Raw genomic sequence first — 22,969 nt, forward strand, 5'->3', positions numbered from 1 at the left:
AGCCAGGAAGAAGTGTGCCGGCTCAGCTTATCTGGTCTCCAGTGCGTCTCTACGGTCCAGGTTATCCTGCGCCTGCTATACGCACGGTACCCCCGTTCACCAGCGCAGCACAGTTCGTCCTGTACCAGCGCCCCGCCCTTGCTGGGCAACAGTGACCAGCCAGCCAGGACGGGGTGTGCCAGCCTTGAGCTCCAGACCTCCGGTGCGCCTCCACGGCCCAGTGTGCCCTGGGCCTGCTCTGCGCACCCAGTCTCCTGTGCGTCTCCCCAGTCCGGTGAGACCGGTTCCAGCTCCACGTAGGAAGCCTCCAGTGATGATCAATGGTCCGAAGCCTCCAGTGATAATCCATGGCACGAAGCCTCCAGTGATGATCCATGGCCCGGAGCCTGTATTGATAATCCATGGCACGAAGCCTCCAGTGATGTTCCATGGCCCGGAGCCTGTATGGATGATCCATGGCACGTAGCCTCCAGTGATGATCCATGGCCCGGAGCCTGTAGGGATGATCCATGGCACGAAGCCTCCAGTGATAATCCATGGCCCGGAGCCTCCAGTGTTGATCCATGGCACAAAGCCTCCAGTGATGATCCATGGCGCGGAACCTGTAGTGATGATCCATGGTACGGAGCCTGCAGCGACGCTCCGCAGCCCGGAGCCTCCAGCGACGCTCCGCAGCCCGGAGTCTTCAGCGACGCTCCGCAGCCCCGAGTCCTCAGCGACGGTCCGCAGCCCCGAGTCTTCAGCGACGGTCCGCAGCCCCGAGTCTTCAGCGACGGTCCGCAGCCCCGAGTCTTCAGCGACGGTCCGCAGCCCCGAGTTTTCAGCGACGGTCCGCAACCCCGAGTCTTCAGCGACGGTCCGCAGCCCCGAGTCTTCAGCGGCGGTCCGCAGCCCCGAGTCTTCAGCGGCGGTCCGCAGCCCCGAGTCTTCAGCGGCGGTCCGCAGCCCCGAATCTTCAACGGCGGCCTGCAGCCCAGAGTCTTCAGGGGCGGTCGGCAGTTCAGAGCCTCCGGCGATGATCCACGGTCTGGTTCCTCCGGCGACACAGAAGCGGGGGGATCAGCGGACGGTGTGGGAGCTACGCCCCGAACCAGAGCCGCTGCCTAGGCAGCCTTTCCCCACCTGTAGTTGTGGGATCTTAATTTTGTACTGCTTGTTTAATTCCTTTTTGTTTGTAGTGTTCTGAGGTAATAAAATATGATGAACACTTACCACGCTGCGCTTTAGTCCACTCCTTTTGACGATCGTGACACACTATGATTCCATCTCTCTTTGATTTACTGTGTAGATCATTAAAGTGCATTGATTAGGCAGCTACCCACTGGGCCCAGACTTCAATTCAACATATGTTCCACGTTGGTGCAACATATTTTCATTGACATGACGTGGAAACAACGTTGATTCAACCAGTGTATGCCCAGTGGGTATATACTGACAAAATATGTTATTGTGAATCAAATGTGGCACAACAGCCACAAATCAGTTATTGAGCACAGACTCTTTGTCCACCACCATTTTATGCTCTCTTCTAAGAAGGGCACCATCATGAAGGACACAAAGTTATTGGGTTTTAAAATAGTGCCAACAAGTCTTTAGTCCAAATCGTGTGTTTTGTATTCCAGCTCTAAATCTTACGTCTAACTAACTGGGTGTGTGTGTTTGTGCACGTGTGTGTGTGTGTGTGTGATTAGCTGGAAGGTTCCAAAGCCTCTGCAGTATGGATAGACAACAGCAGGCTATGACTTCTCTCTCCCTATCTGATCATTCTTAGAATAATGCCACTTACTGGTTGTTAATGCTTTGTAATTTAAGCTTTATGCCTTGTATGTGAATGCATTCATTTTACAAAGTAATTAAATACACTTTTATTTAGAAATTCCATTGTCAGACTTAATTGCCTATACTGTAACTTAACCATGGTCTATTGCATATGTCTGTATTATCTTTATGGAGTCAGATTAACATTTTAATAGGCTAATTGCATAGTCATATCATAGGTCGCATGTGAGGTATATACAATTGAAATCGGAAGTTTACATACACCTTAGCCAAATATATTTAAACTCAGTTTCTCACATTCCTGACATTTAATCCTAGTAAAAATTCCCTGTCTTAGGTCAGTTCGGTTCACCACTTTATTTTAAGAATGTGAAATGTCAGAATAACAGTAGAGAGAATGATTTCATTCTTTCATCACATTCCCAGTGGGTCAGACGTTTACATAGACTCAATTAGTATTTGTTAGCATTGCTTTTAAATTGTTTAACTTGGGTCAAACGGTTCGGGTAGCCTTCCACAAGCATCCCACAATAAGTTGGGTGAATTTTGGCCCATTCCTCCTGACAGAGCTGGTGTAACTGAGTCAGGTTTGAAGGCCTCCTTGCTCGCACACGCTTTTTAAGTTCTGCCAACAAATTTTCTATAGGATTGAGGTCAGGGCTTTGTGATGGCCACTCCAATACCTTGACTTTGTTGTCCTTAAGCCATTTTGCCACAAATTTGGAAGTATGCTTGGGGTCATTGTCCATTTGGAAGACCCATTTGCGACCAAGCTTTAACTTCCTGACTGATGTCTTGAGATGCTGCTTCAACATATGCACATAATTTTCCTCCCTCATGATGCCATCTATTTTGTAAAGTGCACCAGTCCCTCCTGCAGCAAAGCACCCGCACAACATGATGCTGCCACCCCCGTACTTCACAGTTGGGATGGTGTTCTTCGGCTTGCAAGCATCACGCATTTTCCTCCAAACATAATGATGGTCATTATGGCCAAAAGGACATTTCTCCAAAAAGTACCATCTTTGTCCCTATGTGCAGTTACAAACCGTAGTCGGGCTTTTTTATGGCGGTTTTGGAGCAGTGGCTTCTTCCTTGCTGAGCGGTGTTTCAGGTTATGTTGATATAGGACTCGTTTTACTGTGGATATAGATACTTTTGTACCTGCTTCCTTCAGCATCTTCACAAGGTCCTTTGCTGTTATTCCGGGATTGATTTGCACTTTTCACACCAAAGAACGTTAATCTCCAGGAGACAGAACTCATCTCCTTCCTGAGCGGTACGACGGCTGCGTGGTCCCATGGTGTTTATACTTGTGTACTATTGCTTTTACAGATGAACGTGGCACCTTGAGGCATTTGAAAATTGCTCCCAAGAATGAACCGGACTTGTGGAGGTCTACAATTTTTTTTCTGGGTTTGAAGGTAGGCCTTGAAATACATCCACAGGTACACCTCCAATTGACTGAAATTATGTCAATTAGCCCATCAGAAGCTTCTAAAGCCATGACATTTTCTGGAATTTTCCAAGCTGTTTAAAGGCACAGTCAACTTAGTGTATGTAAACTTCATGACTCACTGGAATTGTGATACAGTGAATTAAAAGTGAAATAATCTGTCTGTAAACAATTGTTCGAAAAAGTACTTGTGTCATGCACGAAGTAGATGTCCTAACTGACTTGCCAAAACTATAGTTTGTTAATAAGAAATTTGTGGAGTGTTAGAAAAACGAGTTTTAATGAATCCAACCTAAGTGTATGTAAACTTCTGACTTCAACTGTATACAGTATAATATAGTGATCTATCAAATAGTACCTCACTACGAGAGCTGTAAACTCACTGTCAGCATTGACTTAATTCGAGAGTGTAGCCCATTGAGTCAGGGTTAGTTAACACTGTACACCAACACTCCAACTGTGAGAACAGATGCTGGGAGAAGAGAAGCCAGTACATGGAGTGAACATTTAATAATTAACCGTCATGAAACAGAACACGGACAGCGTCTGAACAGGGGACACAAAATTACATTCATTCTGACACAGGGAACAAACTGAGGCGCAGACCGATATAGAGCGGGCAATCAACAAAGTGAAGGAGTCCAGGTGAGTCCAATGAAGCGCTGATGCGCATAATGATGGTGACAGGTGTGCGTAATGATGGGCAGCCTGACGCCCTCGAGCTCCAGAGAGGGGGAGCGGGAGCAGACGTGACACTAAAATTCTCGCCAAATTCCTCCAACCTAATCAAATGCAACTGTGAGGAAATAACCGTGGCAACTGAGCCCCCAAACAAGAGGAGACTTTATTATTATTTTAATTATGCTCTTTTCGTTTTATTTTCCATGGCTTGCTGCGAGACAGCGGTGAAAGAAGGCAGGAATGTTAGAGAGAGAAAATTGAGAAAAAAAAACAGTCGGGTGTTAGGATACCCCCCAGTGATTCTGAAGCAGGTAGAAAAGCTGGCACGTAGGAACTAACTTTTGTTGAAGTCAATACATATACATATTCCTGATGCATAATTTATATCAACTTCTTGTAGCATTAGTGCCAACACCGGAGAATATGTTTTCTTCCACATTTCCTCCATTTAGAATTTTCTTCCAATAAATTAATGCAGAGAACAAAAATGCAAAACAATGAGAAGGGGGGGGGGGTTTGGGGATAATCTAAAATGTTACGCTTAAAGCGTCCCATCTGGTTGCGCAGCAGACAAAAGTTTTCTTTCACATTAGCTGTTTACTGTTCTGTTAGATTGATGCTGTTAATATCAGCCTTTCAGAATGACAGATTAGCATCACTAGCAAATCAGCGCTATTAGGAGATAAATATTTGTAATTGAATCACTACAGTCATTCCTTTTACAATAATACGATTTACAAATGTAAGTGATTAAGTAATTAGCCCACATCTCCGTAGATTACAATCCCTTGGTGTTTGGTGCGTCTGGCTTTCTGAAGATTAAGTTCTTTCATTTAAGTCGCCCCGTCTTTTTTTTGTAAATGAGAATCGTCTGTTCTTGGCCAAAACTTAAAGTAGTTTACCAATGACCCCCACATCCTTGCAAAGACAATTCTTCCATTTTTTATTTCTTTCTCAAGTGCACTATTTCCCCCCACTGTGGGTGGACATGTTGCACAAGTGGTGCACACCAGGGAAATGAATGCCTTATACATTGAATTCAATTGAAAAATGATGTCCACTTGATAAAATAAAGCCAGGCTGTGGGCTGGCATATCTAAAAAGCTATCAAGGATTCCTTTGTTGCTGGGAGAACACTGGCCCTTAGGCTACTCCTTGTTTCAAAATTCTAAAGCTATGCTCCCTTTATTTACAAAGTAATTTGTCAGATAGTGTTAATTTCCTTAATGCGACATAAAAGGAGTGCAGTATGGAGAGAGAACATTTTTTAAGGGGAAAATCATAAAAACAGCAGAGAATCAGGGAAAATTGCTTCCGTCTGTTTGGGGATGCCAGAACAGAGTGGAGGAGAACGCAGCCTAACTGCCTTGGACCTACCCAGACTGGGCCAATTCAGTTTGAAAGGCCCAGTTTCTCTTATGAAGGTTTAATTTTTATTGCCACTCCTTTGACTTCAAAGCCTTTCAGGTTGTCAAACATAATTTCACAGGAGGTATTTTCAAGTGCACTGCAAATAGTTCATAAATTATTTCCCCATTAGTCTACTTCTCCCACTCTGAGCCATGCATGCTGCAAACTGTCTGGGTTGAATGTTTCATCTCTTACACCCTTCACTTCTAACCCTTTCTCCTCCCCCCTAACCCACTCCAACCCTCCCGACAACCATCACCTTCATCCTTCAGGAGCTTAAAGAGTCAAATGCCACTTAGCGGCTATGCAACTTCTCCAGAGAGGCTGAGAGAGACGGGCTGGGCATGGGCTGGACCCTGTCAATCTCAGCGCAAAGAACCACAGCCACAGAGAGAGAGAGAAGAACTTTGCCATTACAGGATTAGTGAATTCAAATAAATCCAACCCTAGGAGGCCCTTTCACGGATTCCCTGTTGCTCATGACCAGGCTGCCACTTTGAATGGCTACTTGCTATTACGCAAGGAACAGGGTATGAGCTGCAACATCATACACCCATCAGCCGGTATTTCACAGGCAGGCCTCCACTTTGACAATACTTTGATTGACTGTTGTTAAGCAATTGTCCACCATGATACCACAGTTGTCCAATTTATATTGGAGAATTTTTATTTTTATTTGAATCCACCAAGTAACTCTTTCTAGTTAAAGGGTAGTCTTGTGCATTCTTTAATAAAAAAGGTGTAAGAGGAAAGATATTTTAGGCCATGCCTTGACTTAGCAAGCCGTTAAATTAGTTTCTCCCTTTGTCAAATGCTCTGTAAAGAACTTCATAAAAACTAGGAATCTTTTGATTGGTAATAACACACAGGAACCAGAACCCAGATGAGCTGGACATTTCTGATTTCGACTGAATTGAGTATTTAAAAAAAAAAAGTTAAACGAAGAAATTGGAATGCCACAACAAACGCCTATTATTAACCATTTTCCCTGCCATGTTTTCCCATTTTCATTTGGAATATTATTATTCCCCCGCAGTAGACCAGAAGGGGGAAAATGGAACACTTGTTTAATTGTAAGCAGGCAGGTATTTGGCAATAACGCACTGTGATGTCAATGTACACCTAAAATGTTTTTAACATGAACACAGACCATAAATCACTATGCTATCTGATTACAGTCTCTTTCCCCCCTTCTCTCTCTCTGTCTGGTAATTGCTGCTGCCTTGTCTGAACCGATGCCCAAGTTTGTTCTCATGTCAGGAATTAGGTTTCATCTGTTTCGGAAAAAAACTGCTCGGATTGTCGGGAGCGTTTGGGAGGAAATGTGGGGTTTTCATTTATGGCTCGTATACCTGGGACTTTCACAGGCCTTCTGCTGTGCTTCTGTGGTATTTTGTCCAAGTTTTATGACAGGCCATTTATCCCAATTTTAACTCCTTAAAGTGGACAGTTGTGTAGCTGGGCTTTGCGGCTGAAGCCAATTACACCGTGGCTGTATTTACTGTATGACCACGCTCATTTACCTCTAGTCATGGCCGACCTCCATCTCTCTCTCTCTTTGTGATGCAGGTCATGGTCGTATACAGTCTTACAAGCTGTTGAACAGAGATACAGTGCCTTCAGAAATTATTCGTACCCCTTGACTTTTTCCACATTTTGATGTGTTACAGCCTAAATTCAAAATTGATCATTCATTTTTTTACATCTACACACAATACCCCATAATGACAAAGTGAAAACATGTTTTTAGAAATGTTAGCAAACTTATTGGAAATTAAATACAGAAGAATCGAATTTACATAAAGTATTCACACCCCTAAGTCAGTACTTTTTAGAAGAACCTTAGGCAGCGATTACAGCTGTGAGTCTCTCTGGGTAAGTCTCTAAGAGCTTTCCACACTTGGATTGTGCAACATCTGCCCATTATTATTTTCAGAATTCTTCAAGCTCAGTCAAATTGGTTGCTGATCATTGCTAGACAACCATTTTTAGGTCATGCCATAGATTTTCAAGTAGTTTTAAGTCAAAACTGTAACTCGGCCACGTGAACATTCACTGTCTTCTTGGTAAGCAGCTCCAGTGTATATTAGGCTTTGTTTTTCAGGTTATTGTCCTGCTGAAAGGTGAATTAATCTCCCAGTATCTGTTGGAAAGCAGACTTAACCAGGTTTTCCTCTAGGATTTTGCTTGTGCTTAGCTCTAATCACCTCATCCCCATAGTTGCTTTTGTTTATCTGCTCTTTTGCACACCAGTATTTCTACTTGCAGATCGTCATCTGCATATACAGTTGAAGTCGGAAGTTTACATACACTTAGGTTGGAGTCACTAAAACTCATTTTTCAACCTCTTCATAAATTTCTTGTTAACAAACTATAGTTTCTGCAAGTCGGTTAGGACATCTACTTTGTGCATAACACAAGTCATTTTTCCAACAATTGTTTACAGACAGATTATTTCACTTATAATTCACTGTATCACAATTCCAGTGGGTCAGAAGTTAACATACACTAAATTGACAATGCCTTTTAAACAGCCTGGAATATTCAAGAAAATTATGTAATGGCTTTAGAAGCTTCTGATAGGCTAATTGATATCATTTGAGTCAATTGGAAGTGTACCTGTGGATGCATTTCATGGCCGAGCTTCAAACTCAGTACCTCTTTGCTTGACATGGGAAAATCTAAAGAAATCAGCCCAGACCTCAGAAAAAAAATGGTAGACCTCCACAAGTCTGGTTCATCCTTGGGAGCAATTTCCAAATGAACCATGTTCATCTGTAAAAACAATAGTACGCAAGAATAAACACCATGGGACCACGCAGCCGTCATACCGCTCAGGAAGGAGACGTGTTCTGTCTCCTAGAGATGAACGTCCTTTGTGTGAAAAGTGCAAATCAATCCCAGAACAACAGCAAAGGACCTTATGAAGATGCTGAAGGAAACAGGTACAAAAGTATCTATATCCACAGTAAAACGAGTCATATATTGACGTAACCTGAAAGGCCACTCAGCAAGGAAGATGCCACTGCTCCAAAACCACCATAAAAAAACAGACTACGGTTTGCAACTGCACATGGGGACAAAGATTGTACTTTTTGGAGAAATGTTCTCTGGTCTGATGAAACAAAAATAGAATGACCATCGTTATGTTTGGAGGAAAAAGGGTGAGGCTTGCAAGCTGAAGAACACCATCCCAACTGTGAAGCACGGGGGTGGCAGCATCATGTTGTGCGGGTGCTTTGCTGCAGGAGGGACTGGTGCACTTCACAAAATAAATGGCCTCATGAGGGAGGAAAATTACGTGGATATATTGAAGCAATATCTCAAGACATCAGTCAGGAAGTTAAATCTGGGTCGCAAATGGGTCTTCCAAATGGACAATGACCCCAAGCATACTTCCAAAGTTGTGGCAAAATGGCTTAAGGACAATAAAGTCAAGGTATTGGAGTGGCATCACAAAGCCCTGACCTCAATCCTATAGAACATTTGTGGGCAGAACTGAAAATGTGTGTGCGAGCAAGGAGGCCTACAAACCTGACTCAGTTACACCAGCTCTGTCAGGAGGAATGGGCCAAAACTCACCCAACTTATTGTGGGAAGCTTGTGGAAGGCTAGGGTACCTAAGGTTTGATTATAAACGTTGATTGACTTGTTTGGATTCATTTTGTATGCATTTTGAAGGAGGGAAACCGAGTGGATTATTGACTGAAGCGCGCCAGCTAAACTGAGTTTTTATGGATATAAAGAACTTAATCGAACAAAAGGACTATTTGTAATGTAACTGGGACCTTTTGGAGTGCCAACAGAAGAAGATCTTCAAAGGTAAGGCATGTATTATATCGCTATTTCTGACTTTTGTGTTGCAACTCCCTGGTTGAAAATGATTTGTTATGCATTCGTGTGCTGGGCGCTGTCCTCAGATAATCGCATGGTTTGCTTTCGCCGTAAAGCCTTTTTGAAATCTGACCCGGCGGATGGATTAACTTCTTTGGGATAGGGGGCAGTATTTTCACGGCCAGATAAAAACGTACCCGATTTAATCTGGTTACTACTCCTGCCCAGAGACTAGAATATGCATATAATTAGTCGATTTGGATAGAAAACACTCTAAAGTTTCTAAAACTGTTTGAATGGTGTCTGTGAGTATAACAGAACTCATATGGCAGGCCAAAACCTGAGAAGATTCCATGCAGGAAGTGCCCCGTCTGACAATTTATTGTCCTTCTGTTGCATCTCTATCGAAATTACAACATCTGTGCTGTAATGTGACACTTTCTAAGGCTTCCATTGGCTCTCTAAAGCCACCAGAAAGTGGAATGGGGTGTCTGCTGTATCTGGGCAAAGTATAGGAGCAGAGTTTGTAAGTGGTCAGCCTGGGGACAGTGAGACTGGAGTTGTGCGGTCACGAGAACTCGCCATGTTTTTCTTTCTCTCTTTGAATGAATACAACGTTGCCCGGTTGGAATATTATCGCTATTTTACGAGAAAAATAGCATAAAAATTGATTTTAAACAGCGTTTGTCATGCTTCTAAGTACGGTAATGGAATATTTTGAAATTTTTTGTCACGAAATGCGCTCGCGCGTTACCCTTCGGATAGTGACCTGAACGCACGAACATAACGGAGGTATTTGGATATAACTATGGATTATTTGGAACCAAAACAACATTTGTTGTTGAAGTAGAAGTCCTGTGAGTGCATTCTGACGAAGAACAGCAAAGGTAATCCAATTTTTCTAATAGTAATTCTGAGTTTGGGTGACCCCGAAGTTGGCGGATGTCAAAATAGCTAGCCGTGATGGCCGAGCTATGTACTCAAAATATTGCAAAATGTGCTTTCGCCGAAATGCTATTTTAAAATCGGACATAGCGATTGCATAAAGGAGTAATCTATCTATAATTCTTAAAATAATTATGTATTTTGTCAACGTTCATCATGAATCATTTTGTAAATTCACCAGAAGTTTTCGGTGGGTATGCTAGTTCTGAACATCACATGCTAATATAAAAAGCTGTTTTTTGATATAAATATGAACTTGATAGAACAAAACATGCATCTATTGTATAACATAATGTCCTAGGAGTGTCATCTGATGAAGATCATCAAAGGTTAGTGCTGCATTTAGCTGTGGTTTGGGTTTTTGTGACATATATGCTTGCTTTGAAAATGGCTGTGTGACAATTTTTGGCTGGGTACTCTCCTGACATAATCTAATGTTTTGCTTTCGCTGTAAAGCCTGTTTGAAATCGGATAATGTGGTTAGATTAACGAGAGTCTTATCTTTAAAATGGTGTAAAATAGTTGATATTTTGAGAAAATTGAATTGTGGTAATTTAGTTGGTTTTGTATTTCGCGCCGTGCGATGCCATTGGCTGTTGGCTAGGGGGTCCGCAGACGGAACGGGGTTCCGCTAGCGGAACGTCTGTCCTCAACAGGTTATTAACAACAAGTTAAGCTTTATTTTGATGTATTGCACTTGTGATTTCATGAAAGTTTAATATTGATAGTAATTTAATTTGAATTTGGCGCTCTGCAAGCGTCCCACTAATCCGCAAGAAGTTAATAAAATAATTTATATGCATTGAGGTTGTCTGATGCTTAACCTCTTGACGGTCGCCTAGGATAGGGGGCGCCAAAGCGCATTTTGAAAAAAAATTGTGCCCATTTTAACCTGTTGGGGCTAGGGGGCAGTATTTACACGGCCGGATAAAAAACGTACCCGATTTAATCTGGTTACTAATCCTACCCAGTAACTAGAATATGCATATACTTATTATATATGGATAGAAAACACCCTAAAGTTTCTAAAACTGTTTGAATGGTGTCTGTGAGTATAACAGAACTCATTTGCCAGGCAAAAACCTGAGACATTCCTTTACAGGAAGTGGCCTGTCTGAGCATTTATTTGCTTTCTTTGACATCTCTTCCAAAAACTGAGGCTCTCTGCTGTTACGTGACACTTCCCACGTCTCCAATGGGCTCTCAGAGCCCGGGAAAAACCTGAATGACGTAATTCAAAGCCCTGGCTGAAACACAGGAGCGCTTTTGCTAAGTGGTCTATCAGCACACAAAAGGCTTAGGCGTGTGCACTGCCCGCCCCCGCCTTTCTGTTTTTCCCTCTATTTACAGACAGGCAGATTCCCGGTCGGAATATTATCGCTTTTCTACGAGATCAATTGCATAAAAATTGATTTTAAACAGTGGTTGACATGCTTCGAAGTACGGTAATGGAATATTTAGAATTTTTTTGTCACGTTATGCGCCATGCGCGCGACCGTGATTTACCATTCTGATAGTGTCTAGAACTCACGAACAAAACGCCGCTGATGGAACATAACGATGGATTATTTGGGACCAAACCTACATTTGTTATTGAAGTAGAAGTCCTGGGAGTGCATTCTGACGAAGAACAGGAAAGGTAAGACCATTTTTCTTATAGGAAATATGATTTTGGTGAAGGCTAAACTTGCCGGGTGTCTAAATAGCTAGCCCGTGATGGCTGGGCTATGTACTTAGAATATTGCAAAATGTGCTTCATCCGAAAAGCTATTTTAAAATCGGACATATCGAGTGCATAGAGGAGTTCTGTATCTATAATTCTTAAAATAATTGTTATGCTTTTTGTGAACGTTTATCGTGAGTAATTTAGTAAATTGTTAGTAAATTCCCCGGAAGTTTGCGGGGGGTATGCTTTTTCTGAACGTCACATGCTAATGTAAAAAGCTGTTTTTTGATATAAATATGAACTTGATTGAACAGACATGCATGTATTGTATAACATAATGTCCTAGGTGTGTCATCTGATGAAGATCATCAAAGGTTAGTGCTGCATTTAGCTGTGATTTGGGTTTTTGTGACATTATATGCTAGCTTGAAAAATGGGTGTCTGATTATTTCTGGCTGGGTACTCTGCTGACATAATCTAATGTTTTGCTTTCGTTGTAAAGCCTTTTTGAAATCGGACAGTGTGGTTAGATTAACGAGAGTCTTGTCTTTAAATAGCTGTAAAATAGTCATATGTTTGAGAAATTGAAGTAATAGCATTTCAAAGGTTTTGAAAATCGCACCACAGGATTACACTGGCTGTTACGTAGGTGGGACGATTTGGTGCCACCTAGCCCATAGAGGTTAAACGGCCTACTACTCAAACTCAGAAGCTAGGATATACATATATTAAGTAATTCATTTGCATTTTATTGTATGACATAAGTATTTGATACATCAAAAAAGCAGAACTTAATATTTGGTACAGAAACCTTTGTTTGCAATTACAGAGATCATACGTTTCCTGTAGTTCTTGACCAGGTTTGTACACACTGCAGCAGGGATTTTGGCCCACGCCTCCATACAGACCTTCTCCAGATCGTTCAGGTTTCGAGGCTGTCGCTGGGCAATACGGACTTTCAGCTCCCTCCAAAGATTTTCTATTGGGTTCAGGTCTGGAGACTGTCTAGGCCACTCCAGGACCTTGAGATGCTTCTTACGGAGCCACTCCTTAGTTGCCCTGGCTGTGTGTTTCGGGTCGTTGTCATGCTGGAAGACCCAGCCACGACCCATCTTCAATGCTCTTACTGAGGGAAGGTTGTTGGCCAAGATCTCGCGATACATGGCCCCATCCATCCTCCCCTCAATACGGTGCAGTCGTCCTGTCCCCTTTGCAGAAAAGCATCCCCAAAGAATGATGTTTCCACCTCCATGCTTCACGGTTGGGATGGTGTTCTTGGGGTGGTACTCATCCTTCTTCTTCCTCCAAACACGGCGAGTGGAGTTTAGACCAAAAGCTCTATTTTTGTCTCATCAGACCACATGACCTTCTCCCATTCCTCCTCTGGATCATCCAGATGGTCATTGGCAAACTTCAGACAGGCCTGGACATGCGCTGGCTTGAGCAGGGGGACCTTGCGTGCGCTGCAGGATTTTAATCCATGACGGCGTAGTGTGTTACTAATGGTTTTCTTTGAGACTGTGGTCCCAGCTCTCTTCAGGTCATTGACCAGGTCCTGCCGTGTAGTCCTGGGCTGATCCCTCACCTTCCTCTTGATCATTGATGCCCCACGAGGTGAGATCTTGCATGGAGCCCCAGACCGAGGGTGATTGACCATCATCTTGAACTTCTTCCATTTTCTAATAATTGCGCCAACAGTTGTTGCCTTCTCACCAAGCTGCTTGCCTATTGTCCTGTAGCCCATCCCAGCCTTGTGCAGGTCTACAATTTTATCCCTGATGTCCTTACACAGCTCTCTGGTCTTGGCCATTGTGGTGAGGTTGGAGTCTGTTTGATTGAGTGTGTGGACAGGTGTCTTTTATACAGGTAATGAGTTCAAACAGGTGCAGTTAATACAGGTAATGAATGGAGAACAGGAGGGCTTCTTAAAGGTAAACTAACAGGCCTGTGAGAGCCGGAATTCTTACTGGTTGGTAGGTGATCAAATACTTATGTCATGCAATAAAATGCAAATGATTTACTTAAAAATCATACAATGTGATTTTCTGGATTTTTGTTTTAGATTCCGTCTCTCACAGTTGAAGTGTAACTATGATAAAAATGACAGACCTCTACATGCTTTGTAAGTAGGAAAACCTGCAAATTTGGCAGTGTATCAAATACTTGTTCTCCCCACTGTAGCTCAGCCATCACGGTGAGCTATTCAGACACCCGCCAAGTTTGGTGCAACCTAAACTCAGAATTAGGATTAGAAATATTCTCTTACCATTGCTGATCTTCGTCAGAATGCACTCCCAGGACTGCTACTTCCACAAGAAATGTTGTTCTTGTTCGATATAATCCATATTTATGTACAAATACCTCCATTTTGTTTGTGCGTACAGATCACTTATCCAAAGGCATAACACGCGAGCGCGGAACGAGAGACGAAAAGTCAAAATGTTCCATTACCGTACTTAGAAGCATGTCAAACGCTGTTTAAAATCAATCTTTATGGTATTTTTAACGTAAAATTGCGATAATATTCAAACCGGACAATAGCATATTCATTCAAGAAGATAAAGAAGAAACGGCGTGCTCGCGTGACCGTGCATATCCAAATCCTTTGTTGCCAGGCAGACCACTCAGTAACTGAGCTCCTATCCTCTGCCCAGTGACAGGAAAATGCTCAAACCACTTTCTGAAGGCTTTAGACAGCCAATGGAAGCCTTAGGAAGTGCAACGTCACCCCACAGACACTGTAGCTTCGATAGAGAATCAAAAGAAGAACTACAATTCTCAGACTTTTCACTTCCTGCTTGGATTTTTCTCAGGTTTCTGCCTGCCATATGAGTTCTGTTATACTCACAGACACCATTCAAACAGTTTTACTAATAATATGCATATTCTAGTTTCTGGGCCAGAGTAGTAACCTGTTTAAATTGGGTACGTTTTTCATCCGGCCATGAAAATACTGCCCCCTAGCCCAGACAGGTTAAAACATGTTTTAGCAGGCAGCACATAAACAATATTATTTGCCCCCATTGTAAGTTTGATTGAATTACAACCCACAGCCAGTGTGGCTCCTGATTGGTCGTGATGGTGTGCTGTCCAAGCCAGGGCAGTGTTCAGTAAGCACGAAATAGAAGAAAATGATCTGAAACAGGGTGGAACTTTCTGAACTCCAATAAGAAATGCTCATTTACACTTTCTGTTGCAAAACGTTTTGCTACAGTATGCCCTTAAGAACATGACCCATGTCTCTCAGCCTTTGCCAAAGCCTGGTCCACCTGGGGGCCAAGAGTGACCCGCAGCCAATTCCATAGCCCCACCACAGGAAATGAGGGCTTATGGGTCTGTTGAGCTCTGTTGTCACAGGCAGAGGGGTGAGAAAGAGACCATGTTCTACAAAAAGAGATACAAAAATCCAGTAGAATGATTTAAGTGAGATCGATGAAATGCAATTTAATGACAGAGTAATTGTATTTGATCATTTTCTTGTCACTCCATTATTGCCACTCCAATTACATTTTTTTTACAGTGACTACTCCCCTTTATGTACTCTGCATGTTTCACAACTCTAGGACCAATAAAAAGTATTTTCATATTATTCTCATACATGGGCAAATGAGGATGTACGGTATATATTTTGTTTTGAGATAGCACTGTAAATGCTACTAATGCTCCAGTGTCCCACTGGTGGTAGGGGGGAGTATTTTCAATAAGCGGAATATGGAGGGACTTCTGAGGAAAGAGGGTCTGTTGAGCTCTGTTGTCACAGACAGAAGGGTGCGAAAGAAACCATGTCTGGGCCATATCGCTAGCTAGTAAAACCCAGTGGAATGACTTAAGTCAATCAATCAATCAAATGTATTTATAAAGCCCTTCTTACATCAGCTGATGTCACAAAGTGCTGTACAGAAACCCAGCCTAAAACCGCAAACAGCAAGCAATGCAGGTGTAGAAGCACGGTGGCTAGGAAAAACTCCCTAGAAAGGCCAGAACTGAGGAAGAAACCTAGAGAGGAACCAGGCTATGAGAGGTTGCCAGTCCTCTTCTGGCTGTGCCAGGTGGAGATTATAACAGAACATAGCCAAGATGTTCAAATGTTCATAGATGACCAGCATGGTCAAATAATAACAATAATCACAGTAGTTGTCGAGGGTGCAACAGGTCAGCACCTCTGGGACAAGTAGCACGTCCGGTGAACAGGTCAGTGTTCCATAGCCGCAGGGAGAACAGTTGAAACTGGAGCAGCAGCACGGCCAGGTGGACTGGGGACAGCAAGGAGTCATCAGCCCAGGTAGTCCTGAGGCATGGTCCTAGGGCTCAGGCCCTCCGAGAGAGAGAAAAATAGAAAGAAAGAGATAAAAAGACAGAGAGAATTAGAGAACATATACTTAAATTCACACAGGACACAGGATAGACAGGAGAAATACTCCAGATATAACAGACTGACCCTAGCATCCCAACACAAACTATTGCAGCATAAATACTGGAGGCTGAGACAGGAGGGGTCGGGAGACACTGTGGCCCTGTCTGACGGTACCCCCGGACAGGGTCAAACAGGCAGGATATAACCCCACACACTTTGCCAAAGCACAGCCCCCACACCACTCGAGGGATACCTTCAACCACCAACTTACCATCCTGAGACAAAGCCGAATATAGCCCATAAAGATCTCCCCCACGGCACAACCCAAGGGGGGGCGCCAACCTGGACAGGAAGACCACGTCAGTGACTAAACCCACTCAAGTGACGCACCACTCCTCGGGATGGCATGGAAGAGCACCAGTATGCCAGTGACTCAGCCCCTGTAATAGGGTTATAGGCAAAGAATCCCATTGGAGAGAGGGGAACCGGCCAGCAGAGACAGCAATGGCGGTTCGTTGCTCCAGTGCCTTTCCGTTCACCTTCACACTCCTGGTCCAGACTACACTCAATCATAGGACCTACTGAAGAGATGAGTCTTCAACAAAGACTTAAAGGTTGAGACTGAGTCTGCGTCTCTCACATGGATAGGCAGACCGTTCCATAAAAATTGAGCTCTATAGGAGAAAGCCCTGCCTCCAGCTGTTTGCTTAGAAATTCTAGGGACAGTAAGGAGGCCTGCGTCTTGTGACCGTAGCGTATGTGTAGGTATGTACCAAATCGGAAAGATAGGTAGGAGCAAGCCCATGTAATGTTTTGTAGGTTAGCAGTAAAACCTTGAAATCATCCCTTGCCCTAACAGGAAGCCAGTGTAGAGAGGCTAGCACTGGAGTAATATGATTAAAAAAAATTTTTTTTGAGATCGATGAAATTTAATTTTAGGGCACAGTAATTAAAAAGATAATTTTCTTGTCACTCCATTATTGCCACTCCATTTTCTTTTACTGTGTTCTGCATGTTTTCACAACTCTAGGACCAATACAATGTATTCAATATATCTTTATATTATGCTCAAATTAGGATGGTTTTTTTGTAAATGCTACTTTAAGCTCCTGGTAGGGCAGATTATATTCAATAAGCGGAATACGGAGGAATATGCCATAGCTTTTCTGATTAAAAGTTGTATTTTTGGATTGAAAAAAATATATCATACGCTCGTTTATTGTGTACTTTATGTGTTGGATCACATTTTGAACTTTCCTTTTTCACTCTGTAAATTGTCGCTAATTGTCTTGGCTTTTTCACAGGCCCCAGTTACAGTAAGTGAAGCAACACACCATCTTTCACACCCAGAAATTATTCATCACTCCAACTTCATGTATCCAAACTCAATTCATCCATCGAAGAAATGTGTAAAAGTTTGGGGGCCTTTTTCCTTCAAAACGGAAACCTCCCAAACGAAATGCGGCCCATTAGACGTTCCGGACATAATTAATTAGTGGGATCACTGTGACACTGATCTGCTTCAAACACTTCCCCTTTCCAAGATATCTCCTCCAGATTTCTTAACGCTTTCTAATCATAAATAATCACGCACAAAAAAGACTCAATTAGATTCATCTCCAAAGTCCTGGCATTATGGTGGAAAACGAGATTCCTCTTTTATTAACTATTCCGACTAAATCCTAATTGCTCTCTGGTGACTTTGATACCCGTTGGAAGCTGGGGGTTTAAGTTGCCTTAATTAAAGGATTTCCAGAAGAACACAGATGGAGTGAAGGATCGCTGGATGCGCTTTAGTCCAGCTCATATGAAAGAGGAGATTGAAATCATCTATAGAGTGCCTTCGGAAAGTTTTCAGACCTCTTGACTTTTTCGACATTTTGTTACATTACAGCCTTATTCTAAAATTGATTAAGTAAATACAAATTCTAAGCAATCTACACACAATACTCCATAATGACAAAGCAAAAATACTTAAAAAAAAAAAAATCTTTGCATATTTAAATATGTATTCAGACACTTTGCTTTGAGACTCGAAATTGAGCTCATGTGCATTCTGTTTCCATTGATTCTCCTATGTTTCTACAACTCTGTTGGAGTCAACAATTGAATTGATTGGACATGATTTGGAAAGGCACAAACCTGTCTATACAAGGTCACACAGTTGACATTGCATGACAGAGCAGAAACCAAGCTATGAAGTCGAAGGAATTGTCCGTAGAGCTCCGAGACAAGATTATGCCGAGGCACAGATCTGGGGAAGGGTACCAAAAAATGTCTGCAGCATTGAAGATCCCCAAGAACCCAGTGGCCTCCATCATTCTTAAATGACAAAACCACCAAGACTCTTCCTTGAGCTGGCCACCCAGCCAAACTGAGTAATCGGGGGAGAAGGGCCTTGATCAAGGTGGTGTCCAAGAACCTGATGTTCAATCTGACAGAGCTCTAGAGTTCCTCTGTGGAGATGGGAGAACCTTCCAGAAGGACAACCATCTCTGCAGCACAACAGGTGTGGACAAACAGTGCAAACAGTGGAATGCTTACTTACAGTCCCTTCCCAACAATGCAGAGAGAAAGTAAAACACATAATAATTTAAGTAATAATAAATACACAATGAGTAACAATAACTGAGTCGATGTTCAGAGGTACGAGGTAATTGAGGTAGATATGTACATAGAACTAGATATAAAGTCACATATAGTAAACAGTAGCAGCAGTGTATGTGATGAGCATAAAAAAGTTAGTGCAAAAAGGGTCAATGCAGATAGTTAAATAGTTAACCAAATAGCTACCCAGATGAACTATTTAGCAGTCTTATGGCTTGGGGGTAGAAGCTGTTCAGGGTCCTGTTGGTTCCAGACTTGATGCATCGGTTCTGCTTGCAGTGAGGTAGCAGAGAGAACAGTTTACGACTTGTGTCGTTGAAATTATAACCAGAAAGGAAGAGACTGTAGATTCTTCAAACAACTTTATTTTAAGAATTGCAATTCTGGAGCGGTTAACAATTCACTCAATGGTGCAGAGTTAAGACCCCAATGAACAAGAGTTGGGTCTCAGCTTTTATAACCTTTGTCTACATGGCAATTTCAGCAGGTGTGTGAGATCATGATGGGAACATAGTTACAAAACTGGTGTTATCACTTGTTTGTATGCTATCTAGCTGCAGCTGCTCAAGCTAGCCTCTTTTCTCTTCATATCTCCACACAGGATGGACAGGATGGACTCAAAAACTGTGGCCACTTTCATACGGCCCTTTATCTTCAGCCGTGTGACCAAGTTACACAAAGACAAGAGTGGAAGAACACTAGCTTCTTCTTACATTACATAAATAGACAGTGGAAAAATACAGGTTTTAGGCTTATACAGTGCATATGCATACCAGAGTTTGTAATTTTCCCACCATACTTAGGTGGCTGGAGTCTATGACCATTTTTAGGGCCTTCCTCTGACACCACAGGAACATAGAATAGTATTGAAAACTTTTAACTATGAGATTTTTCTGAAGAGGCATTCCCCCCCCCCCCCAAACACCTCTAACAAGGTTTTCTAAATCACTTGCATTGACAGCAGGTCATTTGATGGTTCTGCAGCTTGTTGAGTAGGGTTGTGCATGGTTACTTTAATATCCGAACAGACGTTATTAGTCAAATACTTGTGTGAGTATTCATTTTTGCTAAAAATAAACACGCCATTTATAACCAGATGAACACTGAAAGGCTTTTTCTAAATTCAATAACAATTTAAATGTGATATTCTTACATACGAGGATATCCCATTACATGTCAAAAGATAAATGTAATAAAACAACAAACTTCAATTTACAGTCGTTTTTTTTAAGACGTGCATGGTGCACCCCATAAAAGACCAGTAGCTGACCCCGGTAGCCTTCATGTGTGTAGCTTGTTGCTTATGTTGGCCAATCAAAGCGGCAAAGAGGCTCAATGTGTAGCAAGTTTAGTGAAAGTTCACTAATGCAATGCAAGATGGATTTCCATGGCTGAGCAGCCGTACACAAGCTAAAGATTATCATGCGCAATGCCAAGTGTCAGCTGGAGTGGTGTAAAGCTCACGGCCATTGGACTCTGCAGCAGCGGAAAAGCGTTCTCTGGAGTGAAGAGTCGCGCGTCACCATCTGGCCGTCCAACGGACAAATCTGGGTTTGGCGGATGCCAATCGAACGCTACCTACCCCAATGCATAGTGCCTACTGTAAAGTTTGTTGGAGGATAAATAATGGCCTGGGGCTGTTTTTCATGGTTCGGGCTAGGACCCTTTGTTCCAGTGAAGGGAAATCTTAAAGCTACAGCATTCTAGACTATTCTGTTCTTCCAACTTTGTGGCAACAGTTTGGGGAAGGACCTTTCCTGTTTCAACATGACAATGCCCCAGTGCACAAAGCTAGGTTGATACAGAAGTGGTTTGTCAAGGTCAGTGTGGAAGAACTTGACTGGCCTGCACAGAGCCCTGACCTCAACCCCATCGGGCACCTTTGGGATGAATTGGAATGCCAACTGCGAGACAGACCTAATCGCCCAACATCAGTGCCCAACCTCATTAATGCTCGTGGCTGAATGGAAGCAAGTCCCGGCAGCAATGTTCCAACATCTAGATGAAAACCTTCCCAGAAAAGTGGAGGCTGTTATAGCAGCTAAGTGGGGACCAACTCTATATTAATGCCCATGATTTTGGAATGAGATGGTTGACGAGCAGGTGTCCACATACCTTTGGCCATGTAGTGTATAGCTTGGCTAGCTTAGCTGACTTCACTAGGCTACTCCAGTCAAGACAGGCACTGCTATATGGGTTGATAAATAACATTGTTGCCGCTACAAGTTAGCTAGTTGTATCCCAGTTTTTTTGGCGTCTCTCTCTCTCTCTTCCCCCTGCTCGCTACACACACCACCCTCCACAGCTGCAGCAATAGAGAAGGGTCTGAATGTGGCAAGTGCCCAGGGTGAAATAGAGCCCCAGCCTGTCTCGCTCGTGCAGCAGTGCTCAGGTTAAAAAATCTATTTCAAATATCGGGTTGTCCGACAAAAATGTATGATACTATTCGAATTGTGAAATTATTTCAAACCCCCATCCCTAGTTCAGAGCCTCTGTCAGGATCAGTTTGCTGCCTAATTAGCACAGAACTACAGCCCTTCCTGCCAGAGCAAACGCTGTTTAGCTGCAGCCCTTAGCCATACCTCTGTAGATGATTGCCTTGACAAAAAGAGAACATACACGAGGGGTGAGGGTATATCTCTGCAACATCATGTCACCAGAGCCAATCAGTTGATAATAGGAGTGATTGAAGCGGGTATGAGGATGGTTGGGTTTGATTCTTCTTTAGGCTGGTAGAGCAGGAATCAAGTAATCATTTGAGGGAAAGGAATGTCTTCCCCAAACCCCACCAACCACATCTTCGTGTCTTCTTAAGCCAACTAAGATTACCGCGTAAGTATTTTTCCCCCTGCTCTCTCTCGCTCTGTCCTTCCGGTGAAAGAAATTGCATTGACCTCTTCTATATATTGCTCCCATATGTGAGCAGTTATCTCTCTTGCAAATGGAAATGAGATCCAAAATTGCAACAAATGGGACCATGCCAATGAATGCAGATGTTCTCCTCGGCCAGAGTCCATGTGCCTGATCGAATTAACTTGAACCCCAGCGCCGACAGAACAGACATCTCTTTTACAAACCCCCTCTCTCCTCCTCCGACAATTTGTTTTGAATGAGTGGAGGGGCCTGGGGAACAACTCCCCCCCCCCTTCGGCCCAACCCTTGCTATGTGGAGAAACAGATTTTTGAAGGTAAACACCTGTTTGTGGAGTGGTTCTAGGGGAATGGGGAGGGAGGTTGGAGGGAGCGGTGAAAGAGAGGAGCGAGGGAGGAGAGCAGGGGGGCCAGGGAGAAAGGCTAACAGGTGCTTCCTCTGCAGACTGCTGGGAATGGCAAGGCTGCAGTAATTTATGGAAATGAGGTTTCTCTCTCTCTTCTCTATCTATTTCTATCGTGCACATTGGCTTTCTTCACCCTATAAAAGTTGCCCTACAGATCATTTTACAAATTGGTTAAATGTTGTTCAGAGCCCGGAGTGTTAATACGTGTCCATGCCGACCAGGCAGAGGTCAGAAGAGTCACTTGCTAGTAGGGGAGAGATACAATATATTACATTAAAGGAATGAACTGATCATGCATAATGCCCTTTAGTTGCCTCAGTAATGATCAACATTTTTAGTACATTTTTATGAATTTATTTACATTTGTCTACAATTTACTGTGGGTCCTTCTGTTTTGATAGCACGACAAGATATTCACACTCAAATATACACTCTTGGTCAAAAGCTTTACAACACCTACTCAATCAAGGATGTTTCTTTATTTTTACTATTTTCTACATAGGAGAATAATAGTGAAGACAACCAAACTATGAAATAACACATATGGAATTATGTAGTAACCAAAAAAGTGTTAAAGAAAAATCAAATATATATTATATTTGAGATTCTTCAAATAGCCACCGTTTGCCTTGGTGACAGCTTTGCACACCCTTGGCATTCCCTCAACCAGCTTCACCTGGAATACTTTTACAACAGTCTTAACCTGTTGGGGCTAGGGGGCAGTATTTGCACGGCCGGATAAAAAACGTACCCGATTTAATCTGGTTACTACTCCTGCCCAGTAACTAGAATATGCATATAATTGTTTGATTTGTATAGAAAACACCCTAAAGTTTCTAAAACTGTTTGAATGGTGTCTGTGAGTATAACAGAACTCATTTGGCAGGCCAAAACCTGAGAAGATTCCAAACAGGAAGCGCTCTCTCTGACCATTTCATGGCCTTATTGATCATCTCTAA

Source organism: Salmo trutta, chromosome 24 (genome assembly GCF_901001165.1).
Source record: "Salmo trutta chromosome 24, fSalTru1.1, whole genome shotgun sequence".
In the NCBI taxonomy this organism is placed as follows: domain Eukaryota; kingdom Metazoa; phylum Chordata; class Actinopteri; order Salmoniformes; family Salmonidae; genus Salmo; species Salmo trutta.